Source organism: Aegilops tauschii, chromosome 5, assembly GCF_002575655.3.
Source record: "Aegilops tauschii subsp. strangulata cultivar AL8/78 chromosome 5, Aet v6.0, whole genome shotgun sequence".
Classification (NCBI taxonomy): Eukaryota; Viridiplantae; Streptophyta; class Magnoliopsida; order Poales; family Poaceae; genus Aegilops; species Aegilops tauschii.
In genome coordinates, this window is record NC_053039.3 from 521,536,449 (window position 1) to 521,553,533 (window position 17,085).

Consider the following 17,085-nt stretch of genomic DNA (forward strand, 5'->3'; position numbering starts at 1 on the left):
GAGGAAGAGCTTTTTCACTGAGGACTGCACATGTGTCATGTGTGATCAGCAAGTCTTGGAGACAAGAGATTACTTGTTCTTTCATCGTCCCTTAGCCAAACCATGTTGGCAATACATCTGCCCCAGTTGGTCTCCCCTGTCTGTCTGCAGGTATTCAAGATCAGCTCAGTCAGATAGTTCGCCTGCTCAATCTTCCATTTGCAATGGATGTCATCATACTGATTGCTTCAGTGGTTACTTCTAAGAGCAAAAAGAAAATCCTATGCTACTCTGCCAGATACCCTTAGTTGCTTGTGCTGGTAATTTCACAGTTGCCATACAAAGTAGTGGGACGAATTTTATAATAGCTCAGATGTAGTTACAATGCTGTTAAGTAGTGTTGTTAGATTGATCTTCTAGATAAGGGTATGTAGCTCAGATGGTAGAGCGCTCGCTTAGCATGCGAGATGTATTGGGATCGATACCCCACTTCTCCATTATTCTGTCTTTTTATTTTTGCAAATCTGAACACTGAAATGTACTGTAGAATTCAAATTCCTCCACATCAAGTTATCACATTTTCCTTGGATGATGGAACATCTTTGTCAAAACTGTCACCGCGTGAGCTACAAACCTTCATGCATTGCTCAAAATGAAAAAACCTTCATGCAGATGATAATGAGCTGAGATTTTGCATTCACCTGGTACATAAAAGGCCATCATACATAAAAAAAGAGAACAAAGCCAACAAAGCGCATCTGGTGTAGTGGTATCATAGTACCCTCCCACGGTACTGACCAGGGTTCGATTCCCTGGATGCGCATTTATTTATTTGCTCATCTTGTTTTGTATGGACTTTCAGATAAGCAGAGCAGGGCATGACGCACAATGGATTTCTTTCTCTGCTGTTTTGTTGTACTTGTTTTTGATACTCCTAGGCCCTGGTTTTCTTTTTCTTTCTTTGTACATAACAATTATTTGAAAATTTATAAAAATATGGGGAGAAACTATAGTTATAGCTTCAGGAGCAGTGAAACGATGAACGGCCGAAAGCTGTTCCACCATGAGCCCTGCCCTGGGTGTTTTTTCCTTTGCGGCATAACCCCTGGGTGTCTGACAATAGTTACATTTCTGGATTTCCATTTGTTCGCGGGCATAGGTTCGTTTTCGTCGCGGAAAATCTTGCCGTTGCGCCGCTTCCACGGATTCTATATGGCGGAGATCAACGCTGTAGAACGAACTTTTGCAAAGATGAGAGCCGTTCCAAAAATCACGAACCTTGCTGCAACTGTGAACATCGGAGTGAAGAAAAATGGTTGAAGCCCATCCAATGTCAGGCCAACCCAGGAGACACCAAACATACAGTGTAAAAGTACTACTGCATACAGGGTAATCCGAGAAACCAACTTCTCCTGCTGCTACCCAAAGAACAAGGCACAAGTCATCAGTATTAATGAGGACGTGCCCTAAGGTTCAAGCTTTGATCTGCAACAACAACAACAAGAACAAAGCCTTTAGTCCCAAACAAGTTGGGATAGGCTAGAGGTGAAACCCATAAGATCTCGCAACCAACTCATGACTCTGCCACATGGATAGCAAGCTTTCACGCACCCCTGTCCATAGCTAGCTCTTTGGTGATACTCCATTCCTTCAGGTCTCTGTTAACGGACTCCTCCCATGTCAAATTCGGTCTACCCCACCCTCTCTTGACATTCTCCACACACTTTAGCCATCCGCTATGCACTGGAGCTTCTGGAGGCCTGCGCTGAATATGCCCAAATCATCTCAGACGATGTTGGACAAGCTTCTCTTCAATTGGTGTTTTTTAGAAAAGGAGGATGACCCCCGGCCTCTGCATCTGGACGATGCATACGGCCACTTTATTAATTATTCTCACAAGACCTTACAAAGTCATACATCAGTAAGACTAAAGCCGCCGTCTAAGCAACAAACAGTCGCTACACCTATCCAGTTGATGAAGGGGCACAGATAGCCTGGGCCTAATACCAAACAGACATCACAGCCAAGCCTAACATCTAAGACCTAAGACCCCAACCTAGCCACTTGCCGGGTCTGGGGCACACACTGGTCTGGCGTGCTCTCAGAGGTCGCCGCCGCCAACTGCCACCGCTACATCTTCAGAACCGTACTGATGCATCAACCTTGCTCGGTCTAGCTATCGTCGACGCCACCACGGCGCCCAACGGCACCTCCTCCCTGCGCGCAAACAGCTGAGCACGTCGCGGTCGCCACTAATACACCTCAGCGCCATGCTGCCAAGTACCACCAGCCAACACAGCTGTGACGCCCGGATAATTAAGCTACAATAATTCCCTGCTAATGATGCCATGTCATCGCTTTTACTGTTGCTAGGTCCTACGTTGATTCAAACCAATTCTAAATTCAAGTTTAAAATAAAGTCAAACAATAAAAGTTTTCAAATGTCAAATCTAAAATGTGCAAACTATTGTAAATAATTCATAAGTATTGTTGGTGAAGAACCAAATTTTTATTAAAAATTTAAGTGCTCAAAATTAATGAAAATAGTAGCTAAAACAATTAGTTAAATGCCTTTTCTTATTTTATAAATTAGCAAACTATTTTGTTTGGGAGTAGCACTTTTTGTGGCAGAGGTATAAATAATATAATAATTTAGAAACTACTTTTGTATTTTAACTAACTAAAGTATTGTGGAAATTAAATAAACATGTAAAAAGAAAATAAAAGAAAAGAAAACAGAAATAAAACAAAGCCCCCCTCCCTTGGGCCGGGTGGCCCATCTATCTAGCAGGCCTGCACAGCCTAGCCCAACACCCCCCTGTTTTCCCCTTCCTCCTGCTACAGAAGCAAACGACGCCGTGGCGGCCATCCACGGCGCCATGGCCGCGGTGGCGACCATCGGCGCCCCCTCCCACCTATTTAGCCGACCCCGGCGCCCCCTTCTTCCCCTGGAACCCTAACCCCTCTTTCCTCGACGCCCCCAACCCCCCTCCCAGATCCACCTTCTCTCCCCCTCGCTACACCGAACCGCCATCGCCATGACCAAGCTCACCGGCGTGGCCTCCGTCACCCCGCGCCCTGGGCCTGTGTCCAGCAGTTCTTCTGTGCTCCTCTGCTTCGCCTACGACCCTCGATTGACGAGGAGGACCACTAGCGCCGTCGCCCACTTCGTCTTCTTTCTCGGATCACCGTCGCCGTTCGCCGTTGATCCGGCAAAACCTCTGCGCTCCTAAGCTCCCGCCGGCCACCGTGTGCCGCAACGTGAGCTCTCCCTCGACTCCACTGTTTTCCCCCTTCGGTTCGTCGCCTAAGTCGCCGTAGCCGCCGTACCCGAGCACCCGCAGCGAGCTGCGTGGACACGCTCACCGCATGGCGGTCGCGCCCTACATGCCTTGCCCGCGCGCCCCGACGCCTTCCTCGCGCAGGCTCACAGCCGCCGCTCAGCTCCTGCCATTGCTGTCGCTGCTTGCGTTGCGCTACTACCTACCGTTGTTGTCTGCTGCTGCTTCGCCCCGCCTCCGCTCGTCGTGGCTGGCCGCGCCCGCCTGTCCGACGCTCAGCCCCGTGACCGCACCGGCCGCGCCCAGCCGCGCTGTCCCGCGCTCACCCCGCGGCCCTCAGCCGCACGCCGCGCCCTGGGCTGCGCCAGCCACGCCCCCGCCGCGGCGTGGCCGCCACCGCCCGGCCCCTGCAGGCGAACGGCCTGAAAAATCGCCACGCCCCCGCTGTTGCGGCTCTACTTCGGCCAAGCCGCCACCGCCGTCGCTGGCACCCCGCCTCTGCAGCCCCACACCTCGCCCCGCTCCGGCTCCGGCCTGCCGCGCCTCGCCGGCGTCCCGTCAGCCTCCGGCCGGGTCCGCCTCGTCGGGCTCCCGAGGCGCCTGGCACCCACGCCCGTACCGTTAGCCCGCTAAGGCCTTAGTGCCACTACACGTGGGGCCCGCCCCTGTAATAAATAAAAAGAAAGATTTTAAAAATGTAAATATATATAATTAATTAATTAATTAGTTAATTAATTTGGTTTAATTTAGCCTAATTAACTTAATTACCTAGTTAACTAGAGGATTAACTCATGAGCCTATGACAGGGGGGCCCACCCCCTGTTGACCAGTCAAACGTTGACTGGTCAACCGGGACCCCCTGGCCCACCTGTCAGCCTCTGCTACACTTCTGTGTACGCAGAGCTGGGTACCCATAGCAATTTGTTATTAATTTTCGAATTAGTAATAATTTCAGAATATTGTTTAAATCTTTGAAAAATCATAGAAAATAATCCGTAACTCGGATGAAGAAGTTTTATACATGAAAGTTGCTCAGAACGACGAGACAAATCCGAATATGCTCTCCGTTCATCTGTCACATGCCCCTAGCATAGCGAACATGGAACTTTCCCCCTCCGGTCCGCCTGTCCAAAAATGCCTAACTCCGGGAAAACTTTCCGGATGTTATCCCCCTTCACCGGTATCGTGTAGCACCGCGTTAGAACACCCCTAGCCCTACGTGTTACCGTTGTCATGCATTTGTGTTGCATCTGTTTGCATTAGATTTACTGTTTCTTCCTCCTCTTCTCTCCGGTAGACCCCGAGACCGTTGATGATGCCCCTGTGATCGACTACGTCGACGACGACCCTTCTTCCCTTTCAGCGGAGCTTCCAGGCAAGCCCCCCCTTTGATCATCCCGATATCGCCCATTCCATTCTCTCATGCTTGCATTAGATTTTGCTACTGTTATTGATTTCTCCTATTCTGATGCATAGCCTGCTTTTGTATCTGCTATTGTTACCTACCTGCTTATCCTAAACTGCTTAGTATAGGTTGGTTAGTGATCCATCAGTGACCCCCACCTTGTCCTTGTTGCCCCTGCTTCATCATCGACGACTCGATCAACGTGATCGACGACCAGAGCCCGACACCTCACATCACATCACGCCCCTTTTGTTGCTCGACTCTGCAGAGCTACTATCGAGTGCCGCCGTCATCTCGAAGCGGTCAGGGGCGGATGTCCCCAAGATCCCGCTGGAGGACTCTGCCAAGAAGTGGCAGAACTCCTTCTTCTACGTCCGCAACCTTGGTGCGGATCGCATCAACCTTCCGGCCTTCGCCATCGCACCACCGCGGGCGAAGACGAACTGGGGCTACTCGCCCAGGCGCCCGTCGGAGGAGATCGTTAATCTCTGCGAGCGGGTGACGGTGATGAGGACGCAGGAGGGGCTCATCGGCACCGACCTCCTCGCCGCGTTCATCATGCGCTGGGTCCTTCCGCTTCAGGGGCGCTCCTGCCTCATCGGCGAGATGGTCGGCCTTCAAGACCCCAACCGCATGGGATCGATGTGGCTGTCCGTGGAGCAGGTCGTGCGTGGCGTGAATGACATCTCCAAGGCCAACCTTGGGGAGGACTGGCGGTTCGGGAAGGCGCCGTACAGCCAGTCGAACCCGGCACCGCGGGTGAGTGTCTGATCTTCTTACTTTGCTGCCGCGCACCTTCTCATCCGTCCTGACGCGATGCGGGGGGTACTTCTGAACGCGATTCGGCATCCTTACGCCCGGGCCCCGTCGCAGGTGGAGCCGGTGGCGCCAGAGGAGCTCGCGGCTCATGGCAGGGAGGAGGAGGCCGAGTCCGACGCCGGCGCTGGGCGTCGCGCGGGTAAGTCTCGTGTTTTTCTTCATGTGTCTTGAATTGCTGACCGCGGCACGGAACGGTCGGTGCTGACGCCAGTTGTCGGTGTAGTGGCGTTGGGCGGGGGAGGCGGCGACGCGGGTGGAGCCGGGTCCCCGCATGGGGCGGTGCCGAGCCGCCCGCATGGGAAAGACAGCGTCGCGCCGCGACCCCGGGCCCCGAAGCGCACGGCGGACCCGGCCGGGGCCGGGAGGCCGGCCAAGAGGAAGCGCGGCGGCGGGCACAGGAGGCCGGGTCGAGCGAGTCGGACCGGTGGCCGGGTTCAGTGGTATAGTGATGCAAGAAAATAGGGACACAATAAATTGGTCGACAAGAGGCAGCCCTTGAGTCTCGTTCGGGGACCCCATAGTTTCATGCGTTTACAAAAGGCGATGACACATACGCTCGTGCGGCTAACTGTAAAATGGGCGGAGGAGTTCCGCGTTCCACGGCCGGGTCGTTTCTTCACCGGCGGTGTCCTTCTTGCGCTTCCTTGACTTGCGTGCGTCGATGAGGTAGTAGGCGTTGCGGTCGCGCAAGGCCCTGCTCACGATGAATGGGCCCTCCCATGGAGGGGACAGCTTGTGCTGGCCTGCCTGCTCTTGGACGAGTCAGAGGACGAGGTCGCCCTCGCGGAATGCGAGGGGCTTGATCTTCTTGATGTGGTAGTGCCTCAGGCCTTGCTGGTAGATGGCCGAGCGACTGAGCGCCAGGAGGCATGCTTCTTTGAGCAGGTCGACGCCATCTTTGCGGGCTTCTCTGGCTTCGGCTTCGGTGTACATCGCGACGCGTGGCGAGTCAAACTCGACGTCGGTCGGGATGACGGCTTCGGCTCCGTAGACGAGGAAGAACGGGGTGAGCCCGGTCGACCGATTCGGCGTGGTGCGTAGACTCCAAAGAACGGCTGGCAACTCGTCAAGCCAGCTGCCGGGTGAGCGGATGAGCGGCTCGACGAGTCGCGGCTTGATGCCGGACAGGATGAGTCCATTGGCCCGCTCGACCTGCCCGTTGGACTGCAGATGCGCAACGGAGGCCAGGTCGAGGCGGATGCCGGAGACGGAGCAGTATTGCTCGAGCGTGCCCTTGGCGAAGTTGGTGCCGTTGTCGGTGATGATGCTGTTCGGCATGCCGTAGCGCACCGCTATGTCCTTGATGAACCGGACGGTTGTTGGCCCGTCCAGTTTCTTGATTGGTCTTGCCTCGATCCACTTGGTGAATTTGTCCACTGCCACCAGCAAGTGCGTCATGCCGCCTCGAGCGGTTTTGAAGGGTCCCACCATGTCGAGTCCCCAGACCGCGAAGGGCCAGGCGATCGGTATGGTGCGGAGTGCTGACGCCGGCTGGTGGCTGCGTTTGCTGAAGCGCTGCCATCCCTCACACTTGAGGATGAGCGACTCGGCATCTTGGAGGGCCGTGGGCCAGTAGAAACCGTGGCGGAACGCCTTGGCCATCAGGGATCGTGATGCGGCGTGGTGCCCACACTCGCCCTGATGTATGTCGATGCCCCGTTCCTGCTCGACGCAGCGCTGGAACACGCCGGTGGAGCTGCGCTTGACGAGCTCGTTGTTGATGATGCTATAGGCGGACGCCCGGCGCTGCACTTGCCGAGCTTCGGTCTCGTCCATGGGGAGAACCCCGTTCTCCAAAAATTCTGATATTGGGAGGGCCCAAGATGGAGCCGCAACCACGGCGAAGACGGCCACCAGGGTGGGTTCCGAGTCGGCAGCCCCCGAGCCGGGTTGAGCAGCCCCCGGGTCGGGGATGGCGACGGCCGGGTCCGGGACGATGGTGGCCGGGTCGAGCTGAGCAGCCCCCGGGCCGGGTTCAACAGTCCCCGGGCCGGGTTGAGGTGCGGCCGGGTCGTCTGGAACGTGGATGGACTCGGAGTCCGGCGATGGCTTGACGGACGGCTCGCGCAAGTGCTCGAGGGAGACGTCGGACGGGATGGCTTGTCGTGACGAGGCGATCTTGGCGAGCGTGTCGGCTGCTTCATTCTCCGCGCGCGGGACGTGGAAGAACTCGCAGCCCTCAAAGGATCCGGACAGCTTCTGGACGAGGAAGCGGTAGCTTCCCATGTTGGAGTCGCGGGCGTCCCATTCGCCGGAGCATTGCTGCACCACCAGGTCTGAGTCGCCGTAGCACAGGATGCGCCGGATGCCGAGTTCCTTGGCAAGTCAGAGGCCGTGCACAAGGGCTTCGTACTCGGTGACGTTGTTGGAGGCGGCGAAGTGGATCTGGAGCACGTAGCGGAGCCGGTCGCCCTTCGGGGACGACAGTACGATGTCGGGCCCCAAGCTGAGTCGCATTTTGGACCCGTTGAAGTGCATGCGCCAATGCGTCGAGTCGGGAGGCGGCAGCAAGTACTGGGTCTCGGTCCAGTCGACGAGGAAGTCGGCCAGGGCTTGACACTTGATCGCGGTGCGGGGCTCGTAGAGGATGGTGTGGCCGGCTAGCTGGATCGCCCACTTGGCAACCCGGCCAGAGGCATCCCGGCACCCGATGATTTCTTTGATAGGAGCCATGCTGACCACGGTGACGACGTGCTCTTGGAAATACTGCTTCAGCTTCTTGGCGGTGAAGTACACGTCGTAACACATCTTCTGGTAGTGCGGGTAGTTCTGCTTGGAGATGGAGAGCACCTCGCTCAGGTAGTAGACTGGGCGCTGGACGGCTTGGATCTTGCCCTTCTCTGGTCGCTCGACCACCAGCACCGTGCTGACCGCCTGCGAGGTCGCGGCTATGTAGAGCAACAGTGGCTCCTTGTCGGTCGGCGCGGCCAGGACTGGTGCGGTGGAGAGCATGCGCTTGAGGTCTTGGAAGGCCTCGTCTGCCTTGCCGTTCCATTCGAACAGGCTCGTCTTCTTCATGAGCTGGTACAGGGGTAGCGCCCTCTCGCCCAGCCGGCTTAGAAACCGGCTGACCGAGGCCAAGCATCCGGTGAACTTCTGGATATCGCGCAGCTGAGCCGGCTTGCCCATGCGCTCGATGGCCTTGATCTTCTCCAGGTTCGCCTCAATGCCGCGTTCCGAGACGAGGAAGCCGAGTAGCTTTCCGGCCGGGACGCCGAAGACGCATTTTTCCGGGTTAAGCTTGACCTTGTATTCGCGGAGGTTGGCGAAGGTTTCCTTCAAATCGTCGAGGAGCGTGAGGTGCTGCTTGGTCTTCACCATGATGTCGTCCACGTATACGTGGATATTGCGGCCGAGTTGCGGCAGCAGGCATTTCTGCATGCAGCGCTGGAAGGTGGCGCCGGCGTTCTTCAAGCCGAACGACATGGTGATGTAGCAATACGCCCCAAAGGGCGTGATGAAGGACGTCTTCAGGGCGTCGGCCGGGTCCAGCTTGATCTGGTGGTAGCCGGAGTAAGCGTCCAGGAAGGACAGGAGCTCACACCTGGCGGTCGAGTCGATGACTTGGTCGATCCGCGGGAGGGCGAACGGATCCTTGGGACAGGCCTTGTTGAGGCTGGTGTTGTCGATACACATGCGCCAGGTCTTGTTCTTCTTCAGGACGAGGACTGGATTGGCCAGCCACTCGGGGTGAAACACTTCCATTATGAAGCCGGCCGCCAAAAGCTTGGTGACCTCTTCATCAATGGTTCTTCTCTTCTCTTCGGAAAATCGTCGTAGGGGTTGACGGACAGGCTTGGCGTCCTTGCAGACGTGAAGTTTGTGCTCGGCGTACTTCCTCGGGATACCCGGCATGTCCTTGGGGGTCCACGCGAAGATATCCCGATTCTCACGGAGGAAGTAGATGAGCTCGCCTTCCTATTTGCTGTCGAGGGGTGCGCCTATGACAACGTACTTGCTGCAGCTGGGGTCTTCCGGGTTGAGCTTCACTTTCTTGGTCTCCTTGGAGGGCTTAAAGGCGGCCTCGTCGGCCGGGTCCGGGGTCGGGATCGACGCGGCGGAGGCCTCGCCTGCCAGGGCGACGATCCGGTCGAGCTGGCGTCGCTCCTTGGCAATGACCAGCGACTCGGCCAACTTGGCACCGTCTCGGGCGCACTCCAGGGACTTGCGGTAATCGCCGGTGACGGTGATGAGGCCCTTGGGACCCGGCATCTTCATCTTCAGGTACGCGTAGTGGGGAACCTCCATGAACTTGGCGAGCGCAGGCCGGCCCAGCAACGCGTGATACGCGCTGGACAGGTCCACCACCTCGAACCAGATCGGTTCGCGCCGGAAGTGGCTGCTGTCACCGAACAGGACATCTAGCCGGACCCGGCCAATGGGGGAGCAGGAGAGGCCGGGCACGATGCCGTGGAAGATCGTTCGGGTTGGCTCCAGGTCCTCGGCCTTGAGGCCGAGCTTGGTCATCGTGTCACAGTAGAGGATGTTGATGATGCTGCCGCCGTCGATGAGGACTCGGGAGAACTTGCACGTGCGCCGCGCGACGATGCTGGGGTTGAGGACGAGGGCGTAACCACCTGGGCTCGGCATGACTGCTGGGTGATCCTCCTGGCTCCAGGTGATCGGGCAATCCGACCAATGCATGAACTCCGGCTTGGCCGGGACGACGGTGTTCACCTCCTGCCGAAGGAGGGGCTCGCTGCGCTTGTCATCGCCGAGGCTGGTGAAGACGACGTAGGCCGCGCTCTTGTCCGGGTAGGCGTCATCGCGCATCGCTCCGCCAGCTGGAGGCGGCGATGGAGGCGGAGGCGGCTATCCCGCGCCTGGAGCCAAAGCCGGAGGGGGCGGGACGTCGCCCCTCGTGATGCGCTTGGTGATGGCGTACTGCCGAAGCGTGTGCGTGGAGGGTCTTGCGCCGCTGTGGTGCTTGCAGGGGGCATCGAGCATCTGCTCGAAGCTCATGGCGGGTTGCCATGCCGTCTTGCCGGTTTGCCGGCGTTTCGCCGCCGGGTCCGCCGCGGGCTCGGTGGCCGCGACGAGCCGGTTGTCGTGACGCGGTGCCGGCTGCTCGGCCTTGCGCTTGTTGTTCTGGTGATGCTGCTGCCGGCTGCTTTCACCGGCCGGCTTCGGAGGGGGAACCGGCTTCACCTTGCCGGCTTCATCCAGCGCCACCTGGATCTTCATGGCGGAGTCGGCGTTGGCGTACTTGTCCGCCGTCAACATGAGCGCGGCCATGGTGGCCGGCTCGGAGCGTAAGAGCTTGTGCTTGAGGAGGGTGCCGTCTCGGCACCCGCTGACGAAGTACTGGATCGCCTGGACTTCATGGACGCCCTCGCAGCTGTTCCGGAGCTCGGTCCAGCATGCGAGGTACTCGCGACTGGCCTCCGTAGGCCCTTGCACGCACATGGCGAGCTGGCTAGGGCGGCCAGGTCGCTTGTAGGTCCCCGTGAAGTTGCGGACGAAGGCTTCCTCGAAATCCACCCACGTGTTGATGCTGCCCATCGGCTGTTGGGGATCGTAGCAGAAATTAAAATTTTCTACGCATCACCAAGATCAATCTATGGAGTTTACTAGCAACGAGAGGGGAGGAGTGCATCTACATACCCTTGTAGATCACGAGCGGAAGCGTTCAAGAGAACGGGGTTGATGGAGTCGTACTCGTCGTGATCCAAATCACCGATGATCCAAGCGCCGAACGGACGGCACCTCCGCGTTCAACACATACGGAGCGGTGACGTCTCCCACGCCTTGATCCAGCAAGGAGGAGAGAGAGGTTGAGGAAGAAGGCTCCAACAGCAGCACGACGGCGTGGTGGTGGTGGAGTGACAGTTCTCCGGCAGGGCTTCGCCAAGCACACGCGGAGGAGGAGAGGTGTTGGGGAGGGGAGGGGCTGCGCCTTGGATGTGGTGCTGCAGCCCTCCCCTCACCCCTCTATTTATAGGGAGAAGGGGGAAGGGGGCCGGCCCCTCTAGATGAGATCTAGAGGGGGGGCGGCGGCCAAGGGGGAGGGAGCTTGCCCCCCAAGCAAGCCCCCCCCCCCTTTAGGGTTCCCCCCAAACCCTAGGCGCATGGGCCCTAGGGGGTTGGCGCCCAGCCCACTAAGGGCTGGTTCCCTTCCACCTACAGCCCATAAGGCCCTCCGGGGCAGGTGGACCCTCCCGGTGGACCCCCGGAACCCCTCCGGTGGTCCCGGTACAATACCGGTATACCCCCGAATGTTTCCGGTGACCGTATGGTGACTTCCCATATATAAATCTTTACCTCCGGACCATTCTGGAACTCCTCATGACGTCCGGGATCTCATCCGGGACTCCGAACAACATTCGGTAATCACATACAAACATTCCTTATAACCCTAGCGTCATCGAACCTTAAGTGTGTAGACCCTACGGGTTCGGGAATCATGCAGACATGACCGAGACACCTCTCTAGCCAATAACCAACAGCGGGATCTGGATACCCATGTTGGCTCCCACATGAGCCACGATGATCTCATTGGATGAACCACGATGTCGAGGATTCAAGCAATCCCGTATACAATTCCCTTTGTCAATCGGTACTTTACTTGCCCGAGATTCGATCGCCGGTATCCCAATACCTCATTCAATCTCGTTACCGGCAAGTCACTTTACTCGTTCCGTAATGCATGATCCCGTGACTAACTACTTAGTCACATTCAGCTCATTATGATGATGCAATACCGAGTGGGCCCAGAGATACCTCTCCGTCATACGGAGTGACAAATCCCAGTCTCGATCCGAGCCAACCCAACAGACACTTTCGGAGATACCTGTAGTGCACCTTTATAGCCACCCAGTTACGTTGTGACGTTTGGTACACCCAAAGCATTCCTACGGTATCCGGGAGTTGCACGATCTCATGGTCTAAGGAAATGATACTTGACATTAGAAAAGCTTTAGCAAACGAACTACATGATCTAGTGATATGCTTAGGATTGGGTCTTGTCCATCACATCATTCTCCTAATGATGTGATCCCGTTATCAATGACATCCAATGTCCATGGTCAGGAAACCGTAACCATCTATTGATCAACGAGCTAGTCAACTAGAGGCTCACTAGGGACATGTTATGGTCTATGTATTCACACATGTATTACGATTTTCGGATAACACAATTAAAGCATGAATAATAGACAATTATCATGAACAAGGAAATATAATAATAACCATTTTATTATTTCCTCTAGGGCATATTTCCAACAGTCGCCCACTTGCACTAGAGTCAATAATCTAGTTACATTGTGATGAATCGTACACGCATAGAGTTCTGGTGTTGATCATGTTTCGCTCGTGGAAGAGGTTTAGTCAACGGATCTGCGACATTCAAATCCGTATGCACTTTACAAATATCTATGTCTCCATTTTGAACATTTTCACGAATGGAGTTGAAGCGACGCTTGATGTGCCTGGTCTTCTTGTGAAACCTGGGCTCCTTGGCAAGGGCAATAGCTCCAGTGTTGTCACAGAAGAGAGTCATCGGCCCCGATGCATTGGGAATAACTCCTAGGTCGGCAATGAACTCCTTCATCCAGATTGCTTCATGTCCTGCCTCTGAGGCTGCCATGTACTCCGCTTCACATGTAGATCCCGCCCCGACGCTTTGCTTGCAACTGCACCAGCTGACTACCCCACCATTCAAAATATACACGTATCCGGTTTGTGACTTAGAGTCATCCAGATCTGTGTCGAAGCTAGCATCGACGTAACCCTTTACGACGAGCTCTTCGTCACCTCCATAAACGAGAAACATATCCTTAGTCCTTTTCAGGTACTTCAGGATGTTCTTGACTGCTGTCCGGTGTTCCATGCCGGGATTACTTTGGTACCTTCCTACCAAACTTAGGGCAAGGTTTACATCAGGTCTGGTACACAGCATGGCATACATAATAGACCCTATGGCCGAGGCATAGGGGATGACACTCATCTTTTCTCTATCTTCTGCCGTGGTCGGGCATTGAGCCGTACTCAATCTCACACCTTGCAATACAGGCAAGAACCCCTTCTTGGACTGATCCATATTGAACTTCTTCAATATCTTGTCAAGGTATGTGCTTTGTGAAAGACCTATTAGGCGTCTCGATCTATCTCTATAGATCTTGATGCCTAATATGTAAGCAGCTTCTCCAAGGTCCTTCATTGAAAAACACTTATTCAAGTAGGCCTTTGTACTTTCCAAGAATTCTATACCATTTCCCATCAATAGTATGTCATCCACATATAATAAGAGAAATGCTACAGAGCTCCCACTCACTTTCTTGTAAACACAGGCTTCTCCATAAGTCTGCGTAAACCCAAACGCTTTGATCATCTCATCAAAGCGAATGTTCCAACTCCGAGATGCCTGCACCAGCCCATAGATTGAGCGTTGGAGCTTGCATACTTTGTCAGCATTCTTAGGATCGACAAAACCTTCCGGCTGCATCATATACAATTCTTCCTTAAGGAAGCCGTTAAGGAATGCCGTTTTGACGTCCATTTTCCATATTTGATAATCGTAGAATGCGGCAATTGCTAACATGATTCGGACGGACTTCAGCTTCGCTACGGGTGAGAAGGTCTCATCGTAGTCAACTCCTTGAACTTGTCGATAACCCTTAGCGACAAGTCAAGCTTTATAGAAGGTAACATTTCCATCCGCGTCCGTCTTCTTCTTAAAGATCCATTTATTTTCTATCACTCGTCGATCATCGGGCAAGTCTGTCAAAGTCCATACTTTGTTTTCATACATGGATCCTATCTCGGATTGCATGGCTTCAAGCCATTTGTTGGAATCTGGACCCGCCATTGCTTCTTCATAGTTCGATGGTTCACCGTTGTCCAACAACATGATTTCCAGGACAGGGTTGCCGTACCACTCTGGTGCGGAACGTGTCCTTGTGGACCTACGAAGTTCAGTGGTAACTTGATCATGATCGTCATCATTAACTTCCTCTCTAGTCGGTGCAGGCACCACAGAAACATTTTCTTGTGCTGAGCTACTTTCTGGTTCGAGAGGGGTCATCTCATCAAGTTCCACTTTCCTCCCACTTACTTCTTTCGAGAGAAACTCTTTCTCCAGAAAGGACCCGTTCTTGGCAACGAAGATCTTGCCTTCGGATCTGAGGTAGAAGGTATACCCAATGGTTTCCTTAGGGTATCTTATGAAGACGCATTTTTCCGACTTGGGTTCGAGCTTTTCAGGTTGAAGTTTCTTGACATAAGCATCGCATCCCCAAACTTTAAGAAACGATAGCTTAGGTTTCTTTTCAAACCATAATTCATACAGTGTCGTCTCAACGGATTTTGATGGAACCCTATTTAAAGTGAATGCGGTAGTCTCTAAAGCATAGCCCCAGAATGATAGTGGTAGATCAGTAAGAGACATCATAGATCGCACCATATCCAATAGAGTGCGATTACGATGTTCGGACACACCATTACGCTGAGGTGTTCCAGGCGGCGTGAGTTGTGAAACAATTCCACATTTCCTTAAGTGTGTGCCAAATTCGTGACTCAAATATTCCCCTCCACGATCTGATCGTAAGAACTTTATTTTCCTGTCACGTTGATTCTCAACCTCACTCTAAAATTCCTTGAACTTTTCAAAGGTCTCAGACTTGTGTTTCATTAAGTAGACATACCCATATCTACTCAAGTCATCAGTGAGGGTGAGAACATAACGATAGCCACCGCGAACCTCAACGCTCATTGGACCGCACACATCGGTATGTATGATTTCCAATAAGTTGGTTGCTCGCTCCACTGTTCCGGAGAACGGAGTCTTGGTCATTTTGCCCATGAGGCATGGTTCGCACGTGTCAAATGATTCATAATCAAGAGACTCCAAAAGTCCATCTGCATGGAGTTTCTTCATGCGTTTGACACCAATGTGACCAAGGCGGCAGTGCCACAAGTATGTGGGACTATCATTATTAACCTTACATTTCTTGGCATTCGCACTATGAATATGTGTAACATCACGTTTGAGATTCATTAAGAATAAACCATTGACCAGCGGGGCATGACCATAAAACATATCTCTCATATAAATAGAACAACCATTATTCTCGGATTTAAATGAGTAGCCATCTCGCATTAAACGAGATCCAGATACAATGTTCATGCTCAAAGCTGGCACTAAATAACAATTATTGAGGTTTAAAACTAGTCCCGTAGGTAAATGTAGAGGTAGCATGCCGACGGCAATCACATCGACCTTGGAACCATTCCCAACGCGCATCGTCACCTCGTCCTTCGCCAGTCTCCGCTTATTCCGCAGCTCCTGCTTTGAGTTACAAATATGAGCAACTGCACCGGTATCAAATACCCAGGAGCTACTACGAGCGCTGGTTAGGTACACATCTATAACATGTATATCACATATACCTTTGGTATTGCCGGCCTTCTTATCCGCTAAGTACTTGGGGCAGTTCCGCTTCCAGTGACCGTTTCCCTTGCAATAAAAGCACTCAGGCTTTGGTCCATTCTTTGTCTTCTTCCCGCCAGCTTGCTTACCGGGCGCGGCAACTCCCTTGCCGTCTTTCTTGAAGTTCTTCTTACCCTTGCCTTTCTTGAACTTAGTGGTTTTATTCACCATCAACACTTGATGTTCCTTTTTGATCTCCACCTCCGCTGATTTCAGCATTGAATATACCTAAGGAATGGTCTTTTCCATCCCCTGCATATTGAAGTTCATCACAAAGCTCTTGTAGCTAGGTGGGAGCGACTGAAGGATTCTGTCAACGACCGCGTCATCCGGGAGATTAACTCCCAGCTGAGACAAGCGGTTGTGCAACCCAGACATTTTGAGTATGTGTTCGCTGACGGAACTATTCTCCTCCATCTTACAACTGTAGAACTTGTCGGAGACTTCATATCTCTCGACCCGGGCATGAGCTTGGAAAACCATTTTCAACTCTTGGAACATCTCATATGCTCCGTGCTGCTCAAAACGCTTTTGGAGCCCCGGTTCTAAGCTGTAAAGCATGCTGCACTGAACCAGGGAGTAATCATCACTACGTGTCTACCAGGCGTTCAGAACGTCTTGAGTTGCTGGGAAAACAGGTGCATCACCTAGCGGTGCTTCAAGGACATATGCTTTCTTGGCAGCTATGAGGATAATCCTCAGGTTATGGACCCAGTCCGTGTAGTTGCTACCATCGTCTTTCAGCTTGGTTTTCTCTAGGAACGCGTTGAAGTTGAGGGCAACATTAGCGTGGGCCATTCGATCTACAAGACATATTGTAAAGGTTTTTTAGACTAAGTTCATGATAATTAAGTTCATCTAATCAAATTATTAACGAACTCCCACTCAGACAGACATCCCTCTGTTGGAAATATGCCCTAGAGGCAATAATAAAATGGTTATTATTATATTTCCTTGTTCATGATAATTGTCTATTGTTCATGCTATAATTGTGTTATCCGGAAATCGTAATACATGTGTGAATACATAGACCACAACATGTCCCTAGTGAGCCTCTAGTTGACTAGCTCGTTGATCAACAGATAGTCATGGTTTCCTGACTATGGACATTGGATGTCATTGATAACGGGATCACATCATTAGGAGAATGATGTGATGGACAAGACCCAATCCTA

General features: G+C 53.4%; 1 non-coding gene across 1 annotated transcript; it reads left to right on the forward strand.

Moving 5' to 3' along the window:
- The first annotated feature begins 731 nt into the window (after nucleotides 1-731).
- Nucleotides 732-802, forward strand: TRNAG-CCC (transfer RNA glycine (anticodon CCC)). The gene has a single exon. It is a non-coding gene; the product is annotated as a tRNA-Gly (tRNA).
- The last annotated feature ends 16,283 nt before the right edge of the window (nucleotides 803-17,085 follow it).